This window comes from Amblyomma americanum, chromosome 1 (genome assembly GCF_052857255.1).
Source record: "Amblyomma americanum isolate KBUSLIRL-KWMA chromosome 1, ASM5285725v1, whole genome shotgun sequence".
NCBI lineage: Eukaryota > Metazoa > Arthropoda > Arachnida > Ixodida > Ixodidae > Amblyomma > Amblyomma americanum.
This window is the reverse complement of record NC_135497.1, coordinates 173,772,920-173,787,815: the sequence shown is the minus strand read 5'-3', so window position 1 is coordinate 173,787,815 and position 14,896 is coordinate 173,772,920.

The following is a 14,896-nucleotide window of genomic DNA, read 5'->3' as shown; positions in this document are numbered from 1 at the left end:
CCATGCAATGCCAAATTAATGCCTTTACCTTTGTCAAATAATATATTGCAAGAATACTTGACATTTCACTCCCATGTTTCAATTGCGACTGAGGCCTCACTGTGTGAAGAAAAGACAGGTGTGGGCATTTTCTCCCAGTCCCTTGAATGATCTTTTCTCTCCGTCCTACAGATTTCGCCTCTATTTATTTGGCTGTTTCTATCAGTGGTTTCTGTCTTGCTCGCTCAAACTACTAAACTGTTTTTTCTGCGGTAATAAAAATTACAGACTCCTTGTTTTTATGCAGTTCTCTATGTGCGTCTGACCGAATCACAGTCATTTTACATGCTCAAGTTTTTGATCCCTCCTCATGACCAATCAATTCTGTTTGTTTGGGTTGCTGGCCACAGGAGCTTTCATTTCAATGAAGTTGCTGATGCTTTAGCGAAGGCAATCTCTGAGTGGTCCAGTTGCTGACCTCCTACCGACTTGTGTTTACATTACGATGGCTGGGTTTCGTATATATGCACACTTAAATGCGAGAATTCGCCGCATCATACTTCCTTTGATGATTTTCAGCACCTTCTGTTCCCTTGGAGGAGTAAAGTTTGGTGATCTCACAGACTTGAAGTTTTCTTCACGCGACTACGCTGTCGTGTGCCACAGTTAAATTTTTACGTCTATAGGCCCTGTCTCACAATCTCCCCTTTGTCCCCATGTTGTGCCGCCAATTAAAATTTTCTTCTTGAATCAAAACGCCTTCCATCATAACTCATGGTTTTTTGGACCATTATTTCCACCGCCTTTTATTTTGGATATTCCTATTTGTTTTCTTTTATGTTCTTAACCACCCTCAACCAACTCTCACTGTCTGATTTCATCTTATTTCTGCTGCATCCAACCCAAAAAACGAAGTCACCACCTGGTCATGGCCAGTCCCCCTTGTGGGTATGAGCCAATATATATTGAGAACAACCAGTTCTAGACAGTCCGTTACATGCGACTAGCTTTAGCACATTGTGTGAAAATTTGCGAATAATTGTCACTTGCCACTCGCACAGCTGGACCCAGTTCTGTACTCAAAAGGCTAGCCGCGTTAGAACCATGGAAGAAAAACATGTCCCTTTCCACAATTGTTTGAACCGCTTGAACACAGCGTTTCATGCTCGGAACCACAGGAAATGCAAGGTTGTATTACGGTTCCAGTTATGGCACAGAACACGAGAAGACATGGGCTGCATGTGGCTGCTTGGGCCCACAGTTTTGGTTTTCCTGAGTATTGTGGTGGTGCATACATAATTATTCGTACGATGCCAAAAGATAGGAAGGAAGTGGATCTGTTGTGGGTCCCGGCTCACGCGGGTGTTCCAGGGAACGAGGCCAGACGAAGCCACTCACCAGTATGCTCAAGGTTTTGCCAGCCGAGCCGGTGAGGGGGTCTCGGAGCCGGATGTCCCCAGGGGCGATACGCTAATTGCATACCAGGTCATAACCAACAGCGAGCCTGCCTCCTCCTGACGTTTCGCACAGCCGCGAACAGGCGGCTGCAAACGCGGTCGCAGGCAAACCCGTCCGGCAGATCTAGTCACATAGCTAGATCTCCAACGCTTGGAAAATGGGAAGCTGTTCTCGCCAGCGGCGGACCCGGTCGTTCAGTCCCGGGCCACGGCAAGAGCGCAGGAGGAGCGGCTGAAGTAACCAAAGGTCACCATCATCCTGACAATAAAGTTTTCTCCCTTTCTCTCTCTTTGTTTTCCTTCCTGCCAATGTCATGCCATCATCATGTGTGATGGCCATGCTCCATGGCCACCACACATGATGATGATGATGGTATTATAGTGCCCCCTTCTTTAGTTACGGGTGGTCTATGAAAATTCAGATCAGGCCGAAATAACAGACATTAAAGAAACAAAGAACTTCCCTGCATTGGGTTCAGCCAAATCAGCTACCCTGAGCTTTTATTTTTTCATAATTTTCCAGCCTTCGCCACTACCGTCACTCACGTTGTCTAATATCTCTTCTGTGCTAGCGCTGACGCTTTAACAGCAGTCTTTAATTACTAGAATGTTTAGAGTTGAACAAATTTGTAAATCTTGCTGAATGCATGATTAGCTAGGCCACTAGCGCCACAATTTTTATCTACTACTAAGCTGTGCAAGCCTTTGCAAAGCATCGGGGCTTGAGAACAAAATGGCAGCTTTTGCTACCTTCGATAGAGTGCACTAGAATGTTCTCGTACACTCTACCTTCGGAATCGAAATCAACGTTAGTAGACGCGAGAGAGCGCGCTCCGCAGCATTCAGTCCGGCCGTGCTAGAGAAAAACTCCAGGGTGCCTCGATATATAATTATAATTGGTTTTGGGGGAAAGGAAATGGCGCAGTATCTGTCTCGTATATCGTTGGACACCTGAACCGCGCCGTAGGGGAAGGGATAAAGGAGGGAGTGAAAGAAGAAAGGAAGAAAGAGGTGCCGTAGTGGAGGGCTCCGGAATAATTGCGACCACCTGGGGATCTTTAACGTGCACTGCACATCGCACAACACACGGGCGCCTTAGCGTTTTGCCTCCATAATAATAATAATAATAATAATAATAATAATAATAATAATAATAATAATAATAATAATAATAATAATAATAATAATATTATTATTATTATTATTATTATTATTAATATTATTATTATTATTATTATTATTATTATTATTATTATTATTATTATTATTATTATTATTATTATTATTATTATTATGGAGGCAAAACGCTAAGGCGCCCGTGTGCTGTGCGATGGGCCAGCGCCGCTTTCAGGGTGAAGACACCGCTCCCGGCGGGGGCATGTTGGGTCTCACTCTCCCGTTCAGTTGCATTGACTGCAATGTGGCGGAGCGCCGTTTCGAGGAGGAAACTGCACCTGCCGTGAGGAATTGAGGAAATTTGATGTTATACCTTGACAGAGTGGTACCAGATATAGTTTAAACAGTGAATCAGAAGTAGTTACTCTAAAGTACACTATCTTTCGCAGCTAACCTGCCGATAAAGTCGGCGCCTTATGAACAGTCGGTGCACTCATGCGTGTTGGTTCTCTTCTGTAGCGTTTATATTGCGGTGTGCTTCTTCATAACAGCTTTCTTACAACTTGCGTAGCATATTCCAGTGCAAACTTTTGACCCGGATACCCTACATTTCAATCACATTTCCAACAATCAGGATTACTTATTTCGAGCTGCAGTTGCATATTGGCCAAAGACTGCCATACAGGCAGCTTTTTGTTTGCCATGAAATCAATGCGAGAAGGTGCGTTTTATGGCTGCTAATTTAGATAATTATGAGGATGCAAAGCTAAGTTGTGCATTATTCCTCCGTCCCAAGCAGAAATTTTTTGGAAAACAAGCGTTTAGCATGCCTTACCTCTCATACTTTTAGGTTAACTGTCTGTCTCTCTTCGGCGCGCGCTGTCACGAGCAAAGCCAAATAGCCGGTGCATTTCAATAGTGCGGGCAGAACACCCGGGAACACAACAGGCCCTCATAACTTGGTCTCTGACTGCTACATCGCACACAGCACGAGCTCACTTGAAGCAAAGAGGCGTGGCCCGTTTTCGCCTCGGTTTTGCAAGTTCTGTGCGTTCTCCGCCGCCTTTCTTCTTCCGATTAGAAGCACGTCGTCGTTACGCGTCGCGGCCTTTCTTCTCCCGATTACAGCCGCCTCGGTACATATCGCACGCTCTGCACCACGCTGTCAAAAGTAGCATCACCGACTGTTCATAAGGCGCCGACTTTATCGGTAGGTTAGCCGCGAAAGATAGTGTACTTTAGAGTAACTACCTCTGATTCACTGTTTAAACTATCTCTGGTACCACTTTGTCAAGGTAGAACACCAAATTTCCTAAATTCCTCGCGGCAGCTGCAGTTTTCCCTTCGAAACGGCGCTCCGCCGCATTGTGCTCAATGCAACCGAACGGGAGAGTGAGACCCAACATGCCCCCGCCGGGAGCGGTTTCTTCACCCTGAAAGCGGCGCTGGCCCATCGCGTCGGGGGCGTTTTTATGGAGGCAGAACGCTAAGGCGCCCGTGTGCTGTGCGATGTCAGTGCACGTTAAAGATCCCCAGGTGGTCGAAATTATTCCGGAGCCCTCCACTACGGCACCTCTTTCTTCCTTTCTTCTCTCACTCCCTCCTTTATCCCTTCCCCTACGGCGCGGTCCAGGTGTCCAACGATATATGAGACAGATACTGCGCCATTTCCTTCCCCCCCCCCAAAAAAAAAACAATTATAATTATATATCGAGGCGTCGTGGCCTTTCTTCTCCCGATTAAAGCCACCTCGGTACATATCGCACATTCTGCACAACGCTTTCAAAAGTCGCATGTTTTGACCACCAGACCACAAGCGCTTGCACTGATGACGTAGGCCAAGAAAGCTGAAAGGCGAGGGCTAAAACCTGCCAGGCCACATCCAGAGTTGCCGAGCGGATTCTTCACAACCTGATCACAAAGGCGTTTCCCAATAAGGCCGCCGTATTATGCATGTGCTCTTGCGAGTAAGCGAGTATGTGAAGCTCTCGTGCAGCGTTTTGCTCAGTTTTTTATTTGTTTTATCTTAATGCCCCGAAGGCATTATAACCGCTCTCCTCTCTCTACTTTGCGCCAGCTCACTACGAATATGCTGGGGCCAAACCTACCTTCTCTGTGTCAGTAAGCAAAGAAGCTGTGGCTGCGTGACGCCAACGCAAGGCGGCTTTTTTCTCGTTTATTTTCCGGCCTTTTGGTATCACTTTTTAAAAAACTACAACTGTGGAAAAAAAGGCTCATTTCATTGCCGTCACACAACTACGTCAGTAAAATTCGTCACGCATGTTTCTGGGCAACCATATCATATAGATTACTTTTTATTTTCCTCTTTCGATGACAGCAGCAGCAGGGATGGGCGAAACGCAAAGGCGCCAGTGTGCTGTGCGATGTCAGTGTATGTTAAACGTCCCCAGGTGGTCGAATTTATTGGGGATGCCTCCACTACGGCACCTCTTTCTCTCCTTTTACGCCCACCTCCCCCCCCCCCCCCCCTTCGCTAACGGCAGATATGAGACAATTACTGCGCCATTTTCTTTCCTAAAAAACAATTTTCAGTTTTTTTCCTGTGCTGCTCGGCCTCCTCTTTCTTAGTTTACCTGGTAGGGACAATGAAATTGAAAATAAATAGTTATTAGGGGCTGATTTTGTAAGGCCTATTTTTGCATCAGTCGCTTTTTATTATTTTTCTACACGTTTTGAAAGGCAAAAGAAACTGTTTAGTAAAATTTGTCCTCGAATAAAGCGACTTCGTCACTACGATTAGGAAAATGTCATCGCATCGCATGATCAGTCTATGTGTAGTCAACACCATCCAAAGGGAAACGCAACCATTTGAATTATTTTGTTGCGGTACAAGCCACTAAGGAAAGCAGTTCAGAAAATGTGACCATTTGGGTTCAGACGTATCCTCAGCTTTCTTCTCCAGAGCAGTGAGGTGACAGATTACTTGGAAGAGAAATTTGACATTATTACATGGAATTTTTCACATACGGTGCAGCAACAATACAAAGGCACTTCAGAAAATGTTGGAAAGTGAATGTTGACTACGCAAAAATATTACATTTGGCAGGACATGCATGCTCCGCGCTGCTTGTATACAAGAGAAACTTGGGGCCTTGGGAACAGTGTTTACGTTCAAAACAACAAAGGCAGCATAATTCTATGGAATTCGGTGACGCTAATATAGTCCATATTACCGCTGTCAAGTAAAACCAAATAACTTCTGTCCCTTTAAAGTGCAGCCGTTGACTAAAAAAACAGCAGCCCGTCATAACTTTTCGATTGTCGTGTAGTCAGAGCGAATGCATCATGCATAAAATACGCTCAGAACTGCCAAAACACTACTGTTACGAGTGAAAAAAGATCAGTAGCATTATCACAGTCGCCACGCTACCGCACAGAAACCGTGCCAGGCGCACAGCGCATTGCACGCAACTGACGCGTGAGACCCAACATGCCACTGCGAGGGGGAAACGGTGGCGCGGGGTAGTACAAAGGGTGTCCCCACCCTGAAAGCGGAGTCGAGCGGGCATCCAGCCACCCTAGAGGAGGAGGAGGATAAACTTTATTTTCGTCGACTAAGGTAGCAGTTGGTGTGGGGTTATAGCCGCATCAAGTGGCCATGAGCCCGTGGCGTTCGGAGACTTCAAGGGTTCTTGTCACAACCCGGATCTGTGTGTCCGAATCGGAACTGAGCAATGCGGCCTCCCACTGGTCTTGATTCGAGAGCTGCAAACCTCGCGTAGGGGAGTCCTGAGGGCAAGCCCAGAGTGTGTAGGATAGGGTGGCATGTTGGCCACATAGTTGACAGGAGGGAGAGTAGACCCCAGGGTATATGCGGGCATATATCGCGGGGGTGGGGAAGGTGTTCGTTTGGAGTTGCCTCCACGCAACCTCTTGGGGTTGGTGAGAGGCACCCTAGAAAAACTCGGTTTCACAGCCCCCCATACCGGCCAGCGAAGGAAGTGTCTCAAGTGGCGGTCGCGAGAACGGCGCTGCAGTCGAGTCTTTTTTAGGGTGCCTCGACGCCAGCCCCGGGTGGAGACAACTTAAGTGACGCCGCCATATTGAATCACACGGGATCAGCGGCGCTAGCGTTTGTAACGGCGCCGTTCATGCTCTCGGCGCGCTTCAAAGTGCTTGAACGGCCTTTTGCAGCGAGAGCTACACTGGGCTACCAGTTGAGCATTTCGCGGTACATGGGAGAGGCCAGTTGTGATTCAATATGGTGGCGTCGCTTAAGTTGTCTCCAACCGGCGTTGGCAGCGAGGCACCCTGTCTTTCCTAGGGTGCCTCGATGCGCGTGTCCTCGAGGCACCCTAGTCTTGCTCCTTGCCGGGCGCGTCGTCTGCTACACGCGGCGCGGAAGCGTGGAGCATGCAGCACACATGTGATTTTTGCGAGCTTGCGTTGCACTCTACATGGCTGCAGTAAAATAATAATTCCATTACAGCAGCTTTTGCTTCGACGCTGCGCATTATCTTGGAGAACGCGTTTGCGTGATGTGAAATTAGCTTGATAATATCGTGAAACAAGTGTGACACCGCCGTTCACTTGCTCACCAGCATTGTTTCTTGCTTTGCTCAATGGCTTGTGTTTTGCAGCTCATACTCCAGTGCAGGTACCCCGGAACAGGGGGGGGGGGCAAGAAAGGCGGTCGCCCCCCCCCCCCATTTTTCCAGAGGGGGCAGCGAACGTATCTTTCAACTAAGATATTTCTTCCTTCTTTTCCTTGCTAGCTGCCGCAGCCCGTAGCAGGGCTTTTATAAGACGATGCGTCTTTAGTTGTTGAAGACGTTTTCTTTCTTCTTGTTATCTTGCTTGTCAAATTTGACTGCGCAGCTTTAAAGGGACACTGAGGAGAAATTGAATTTGGCTTGTATCGATAGAATACCAGCTCCTTATCACAAAACGCCGCTCTTACTGAAAACAAAGCACTTGTAAGGTAGAAAATAGCAAGAAATAAAATACAGGTATCACCACCACAGGCAAATCTCGCAAGTACAAGCGTGGCGACGTCATAGGACAAGGGACGCCACCTTGGAGGAATTTTCCTTTCTACATGGAATTTGCGAATATCTGGGGCTGACAAAGGAAGGTTGCGTGGTTCAATATTGAAGTAAGTTTTGTTTTAAAACCTATAGTGCACTTTTATCACACGAGGAAGACAGACAAAAGAGAACCTTAATGTTGGAAGCAAAGAAAACCGATGCTTGGCGGCGCCACAGGCGGCCAAGAGAGTTTCGATTTTATTATGGCGCTTCGCGTCTATGAGCTTTGGTTGCCCCGTGGTATTGTTTTTGACGCGCCTCGATTTACAAGCGCCGAACAGCAGAGCAACTCCAAGCGCCGCTTCAAGTGCTAGTTAACCTTTGAATGAGCCTGTTAAGGCTGGTCAGATGATCGCCACGGTCGATGAAAAACTATGATGGCACGCCGGTCGGTGATCGTACAAGGCAGCTAGCAGTATAAAGAGCACTTGTGTCTTCGCACGTTCACCCGGCGAAACATTCCAGGCTGTGCCAGTCAACTTCAAACTACTTAACGGAAATCGTTTAAGGTACAAGGCAGTTAAGAAAAAATGCTGATGACCTAGCTCTGTTAGGCCAGGATATACGTTGCGAAAGCGCGGAGATTTCTGCATCGGAAGAGTACATTCACTAGATGCGCCTTTATCGTTGAATTTACCCTGAGACGTCTATATGCTTCTGGGCCTCCATAGTTTATGGAAAACCCGAATGGCTGTCTGGAATGCTGATGTTGCTATTCGATCTGTAAGAGAGAACTTTGTGGAGAGCGTGTGTTACATACGAGATGTGTACCGGGCACAGGCAGACCCACCTGTATGGTTGAGTGTGCTCGATGAATTGGTGCAACTCAAAAAATTTTAACTTGTGACCGGCCGAAGCAGGCCGCGTTGTTTTAGCAATGTATCGTGCTTGCATCAATATAAAGGCATAAAAAAAAACGTCGTGGCGGTGTGGTAGAGTCTCCGCCTTAAAAAGCAAAGGCCCTGGTTCGATTCCGAGCCTCGGCACAGGATTTTTTTTAATTTTTTTTAGCCTAGCCGTGCTCCCTCAAAAGCATCGCACGCTCTGTGGGGCTGAGGTCGCTGAAATGCAGGCCGGAGTTTTTGCGAGAACTACGTCGTCGAGTTCGGGATCCATCGTAACGCTGGCAAGACACCGGTGAGAACGTAAACGAAGCGACGGCAGCGACCCCGATAGATGCCTTCAACGTGCGGCGGCGGTAGCTTTCATTTCGGCAGCTGCTAGACCGCACCGCTAGCCGCCAGAAATCACGGAGTCTGCGTTTACGTCACGTTTCACGTCACTCCGTCCTACGACGTCATAAGAGTTCTCCGTGTCGTCATAAGAGTTCTCGAGTTTGAGTCGGTGCGGCGGGAAAAACTTTTTCAACTTAGAATCCAAATTTCTTTGAAATAAATTCATCTTTCGCTCCTGTACAAGTGGCAACAAAGCCATAAAATGCCGAACTATCAGATTTTGCTAACGAAAAAAATCCGATAGAGTTCTCCTCAGTGTCTCTTTAAGCAATGAGGACAAGCTTGTCGCGACGTTAACACAGAGCAGTTCTTGTGATGTCTCCTCGCTCCGCATAGTCTTTGAGTAGTGGCCCCCTCGCACAATTTTGTTTCATTGACCTGCTTCAGAGGAGCTTCCACGTCACCAGCACTCTGAACGTGATATGATAATTTTTTGTGCAGCTTGCTGTACGCGTTCTTTGTACATTATAGCCGCTCGTCAATCAGAATGTTCTTAACAATCAAGTTCCCCTGCATTAGACGGCGAGTGTAAAATATCCGGCATATCTTTCATCAGTTAAAAAGATATGACGGATATTAAATCTTCCTCTGCGTTGTCGGTAATGCTGCGTGCGGACTCCAGATGATCCAGATTAAAATTCATTTGTGCAGCGCAGCTGTCCGGTTCGGACTGCACTGATGCGCTCTCTGAATCCTGCAAGTTCTCTTCCGACATTTATGTCGCCACACAAAAGGGCATTCGATACTTTCCCTTCGGTGTAGTGCGTATACAGTTTCGGGAGAGAGCCTGGTACCAATATTCATTTCCTTCTCTCCAAAGGTACTACTTTACCATGTACTACAAGATTTGATTTGATGGAGCTTAAAGTCCCAAAGCGACTCAGGCTATAAGGAAAGCCGTAGTGAAGACTCCGGAATATTTGGACCACGTGGGGTTCATTAACGGGCACTGACATCGCCTCTCTAGAATGGTCTCTCTAGCATGACACGGGTCTCTATAGCCATCGAAATGTGGCCGCTTGGCCGGGATCGAACCCGCGACTTTTGGGTCAGCAGCCGAGCTTGAACTGCATACATAACGACAGCGCCTTAGCAGGTCTTCTTCAGAATGCAGATAACAAACATTGTATTTCGAAGCCAATTTTCGATATTTTCTGCGAAGCGTGTGCTCCCATCTTTTAACCCAATGGGGTCTTTCAATGAGGATTTCGGTCTGAGCTAGTTGGTTCATTTTTTTCGCCGACAGATTATCACAGCGCTATGGAACACGGACACAGCGCCCGTCCTGTCTTGTGTGTCTTCTTCTTGTGTCCGAGTTCGATAGCGCTGGGGCCCTTCGGCGGCTCGAAGAAACGAAGACCCTCCCAAGTCGGCATGGAGAGGCCTGATGTCACGAAATAAAAAAAAAAAAGATGAAACTGAGAAGCAGACGACGCGCAGCAACGCTCGCGAGCGCCCTTTAACCAGCAGCAGCTACGGCATAAGCCATGACAGTTGAGTCACGGCCGGTCTCGAGGAGGGCGCGCGCAAAGCGCACGCTTACCTCGAGACCGGCCGTGGTTGAGTACAGTGTCCTGTAGTTAAAGCGGCAGTGGTGGCGGCGAGGGAGCAAGTAGAGTCACTAGGAGCAAGAGCAAGCGCGCTCCCCCCTCCGCCTCTCCGTGGAGGACGGGGACATCCTTTGCAAGGCTCAATGACGCCTCGGCGATGGCGCGCGCTACGTTTGCGTCCACTCCCACGTGCGTCAGTTGCACGTGCGGCGGCCTGTTTCCCGTCGATGGTAATTTTTCTTGGCCGCAAGACGGGGAAGACATGCCGGGGTGCTGCGTGCACGAATCACTTCCGAAATGGCTGGAGAATGTTTGCATTTCCGAGAGATCCGAAAAAAAAAAGGCTCCTGTGGACTGTGACCTCTGAACACAGTCCACAGGAGCAAAAGGATATAGGGAGAACAAATCATTGAATATTCTCACGGACTCAAAAGAGACCTGTCGAAATTATACGAAGGGCAGAATTAGCAAAGCTGCTCTTAAGGTGCTCAGAGAGTGCAACCTCTCAGAGAGCATAACAGTCCAACATAATTTAATCTGGATACCTGCGCACGAGGGCATAAGGGGCAATGAGGCGGCGGATGGTCTAGCTCGAGCTTTTTGTTTCCGAGTCGGACAGCAGCAGGAGAGCCGTGGTCTGAGCGCCATGATCCTCGGGGAGAGCTATTCAGAACTACTCCAACATCACAGAGGGGTGAGATATAAATATCCGCCCCCGCATAAAGCACTAACCAAGGAGGAGGCAACAGATTGGCGTAGATTACAAACAGGTTCCTTCCCCAACCTCTTTATATACAACAAGATGTTCCCAACGGAATATAGGGGCACATGCCCGTGGTGCGGGGCCACACCCACACTATTTCACATAACATGGGAATGCGAACGAAACAACGCATTCCGAGAACACAAACCCCCGAGTGCGGAGCACTGGGAGAGCCGGCTCGTCAGCTGCGAGCTCGCCGTCCAAAAGAGGATGGTAGAGCACGCACGGGATGCAGCCAAACTCAGTGGAGCCCTGGCCTGAGGGACCACCCTTTGCTGAAGAAGCCTTCCCTGCAGCGCAGCGTGAAGACAGCGACACGCGAAGCAAGCAAGAAGACTTCTGATCGCCTAAATACTTATGATTCAATAAAAGTTTTCCTATCCTATCCTATCCTGTGGACTGTAAAGGGGAAACGTGACAAGTGGCAGCCGGCCAACACTTCACGCTTATGCAGTGTTTCGCTTCCTTGCTACGCGTACTAGTTACGTGTACTTCTTTAAATTAATACTCAACGTGGGTGCTAAAAACGGCGTTAGAGTTTTTGTAGGCATTTCTATTTCACGCATGATACTGGGTACGATCGTTTATGCCAACATATACCGCGGAATCGTGCATTGTGTTTAAAACGCTTAGCCAACGTACACTCCAGGACGCGCGGTTGCGGCTATGAATCGCATTTTTAGTGTAAAGAGACTAAGTTGCAAGAAATAAGGGACCTTGATCTGAACAGAACATATGAAATACATGCGGGGCTGCAGTGGCGCCCGGCCGTTTACGCTCTAGCCCTCTGCCGCTTGTAATCTTAAGAAGAATTTCTTGCTGGGCAAGTTGGTAACTGTTCATCTTTGGAATTACAGGCGCGAAAAAAGACGCTACAGATGGGAGGTGCTTCGTCCCGTCTTTCTGCCTTGTGTGTTGTCTTTTTTCAGACCTGTAACCAAAGAAGCTCGTAATCTGTTCGCCTAAAGCTACAAATTGCTCGTGACTGATTTAAAATGGACATGAAAGCGAACCCGTCAGGGATTGTTACGCCGTAGCTTTTATCCGAAGTTCTGAAGAAAATAAGTAAAGGTTGCGCGGCAAATTGTTCAAGTTTAATATATCATTGATAATATCATCCAAATATTCGGGGCTGTTGATTTTTACTTCCTGTGTTGTGATTAGTAGTTCTAATACTAGGCCAGCGATTGTTTTATGCACCATTTGCAAAATTCCGAAAGCCAACCTTCCTGTACAGCAATATCCCTTCACCATGGCGGCCCGGCCTAGAAGTTGGGTGCAGCTCTGTATTCTAATAGTTTAAGCATCATACCACTTTGCTCGTGAAACTAAAACATGTACGTGCTGTCCTAGAGTTCGACAAAAAAAGAAGCTAAAATTCGTGCCGAAGGTTTCTGCAGCACATGTTTCCTAAGGGCATTACACAAAGATGAAAGTGGGACTTGCAGTGTAGTTTTTCAGAGACCCCCGCTGCAATCCCGTACATGGTGAAAGAAAAAATACTTAAGCAGGAAGCCAAAACCACAGCATGGTTTTGAGAACTTGTATCGAAGTGGTATACTCTGTGGGGTTTTAATAGGAGGAGATAAATACGCTTTCTCCCGTTTAACCGCGGCTGACACAGTTCAAAACCGCCAGTCCCCACCCCGTGGTCGCGTACGCTACCGAGCGCACGCCGACCACGGCGGGCTTTGCTCTGGGGGAACAAAGGAATGACACTCTGGCTGACACAAAGAGTCATTTTATTGCTGCAACAACCATAACGCCAGCTAGCAAGAAGACACGCCAATTAATGGAGTTCGTCCGGTTCACCAGCACGATTACGAGCGAATGTTCGCCCGCGCTAGGGCAAGGGATACTCCGAGGCCGGGCGGGACGAGATGCGGGAGAACGGTCCTCGCCACTTCCTCGCACCGCAGGCGAAGAGCGGAGCGCGCGCCGAACAGTCCGTACGCACCGACAATCCCAGCCCAAGAGAGTCATGCTGTGTCCCGCGCGCGCAGTAATTACCCCCTCCGTGGCGCCCTCCCTTGTTAGTCAATGTAATTAACCAGGAAAAGTCACGTGGCGCGCCCCCCGTGAGGCGAAGCCGTTAGAGGGTGCTCTGCGGGAAAGCAAACCACAAGGGTCAGCTTACCCCAGTGCTGAAGTAATGAGTGTGCTAAAGTCGTAGGAGGAACTTTTCAAGGGGATCACGGAATGGACCAAAAGCCTTCTTATTGTACAATCTCATTTACAGGCTCTTGTGACGTACATGACCAGAATGGTGAAGTTCAACATGAGGGCTTGCCAAGTACACAATGCGACCGTTCAAAAGCTTATCTCAACCTATGCTTGAATGAGGTTAGGCATTCACCTGCGTCAGCTTGAAAAAAAAAAGAAGCTCGTGCGTACTTTTCTCACGGATCTCCCCGGAGAACATTCGGACCGAAATAATGGACTAGGCGACAGGTGTACCGACACAGACGCACATTTAATACACCCTACGTGACACACACACTAGCACACAAAACTAACAAAACTAACACAAAACACAGACTATAAATACACACGACCCGGGCACACTCCTACCAGCGTCTACTACTAGCGTTCTACTGTTAGCGATCGGCCTTCGTGCTCACGGTTGGTTCGGTGCGGCTGCGGCGTTGCATGGGTCCAGTAGCCGGCGTCGAGATGGCGTTCGACGTGCTGTGGCTGGCGTCGCTGGTTGCGTCGTACAAGCTCCCGGTCCAAGCGCCCGTGAAGGTGACGTCGGCGTTGGGGGCACCACTCGGGTGAGTGGCAACAGCGCTGGAGACACCCCTGGCCGTAGCAGGTGGTAGCGTCCTCAGTTAACTCCCCGGAACGGGCTCAGGAACGACAGGAAGTCCACGATGCGAATCCGTGGAACGCGAGCTCACCGGAGCAGTAGTCAGCGTCGCTCTCTTCCAGCCGAAGCGTCCCTGACCCCCCCCGGAGCCTCCGCTTCTCTGTTCTCCCCCCCCCCCCCCTCGTGCCTCGCTCTCCCTCGCCCTTTTCTAACCTTGGCGTTAGTCCACGTAATCCTTGTCGTCCTCCTCTTCTTCTCCTCTCCACCAATCATATCTTTCCACCTCACCGAATGCTTCTTCTTCATCTTCTTTAGTCTTCGGTTAATCCACGCCATCCTTATCGCCGACCTCGTCTTCTTCGAACCTCTTTCGTTGATAATTCTATTTTACACTCCCAATTATATGTGACAACTTTACATACTTTTTTTATAAAATGATTAGCATATTTTTTGCATATTGTTGTAATAAATTGAAGCAGTGGTGTCGAAAAGGTTTTTTATCACTACTGTACTTTTTGTGCATTCTTTCCGTGATTTCCACATAAGGGGCTTGCTGTAATGAAAAAATAAAGTCAGTTAACGCGACGTGAAATTTTTGCCAATGTTCAATAGCCTGGAATTGTTCGTTTGATTGGGAGTTTTTACCGGCTGCGCTTCCAGCAAACTTTTTGATAGGTTAAGAAAATGCTGTTCAACGCCATCCCGCTGCAGTGGCTCAGTACTGCTAAACCGGAGTACCAGGGTTCGAACTCGACTGTGGCGGCAACGTTTCAATGGAGGCAAGACGCAAAATGGGGCTGTGTGCTGCGCGATGTCAGCGAACGATAAATATCCCCAGGTAGTCAAAATTATTCTGAAGCCCTTCACCATACGGTACTTCTCTCTCTCCCTACTCTACTGCTTCGCCCGCGGCGCGGCTGAGGTGTCTTCCTAAAAGAG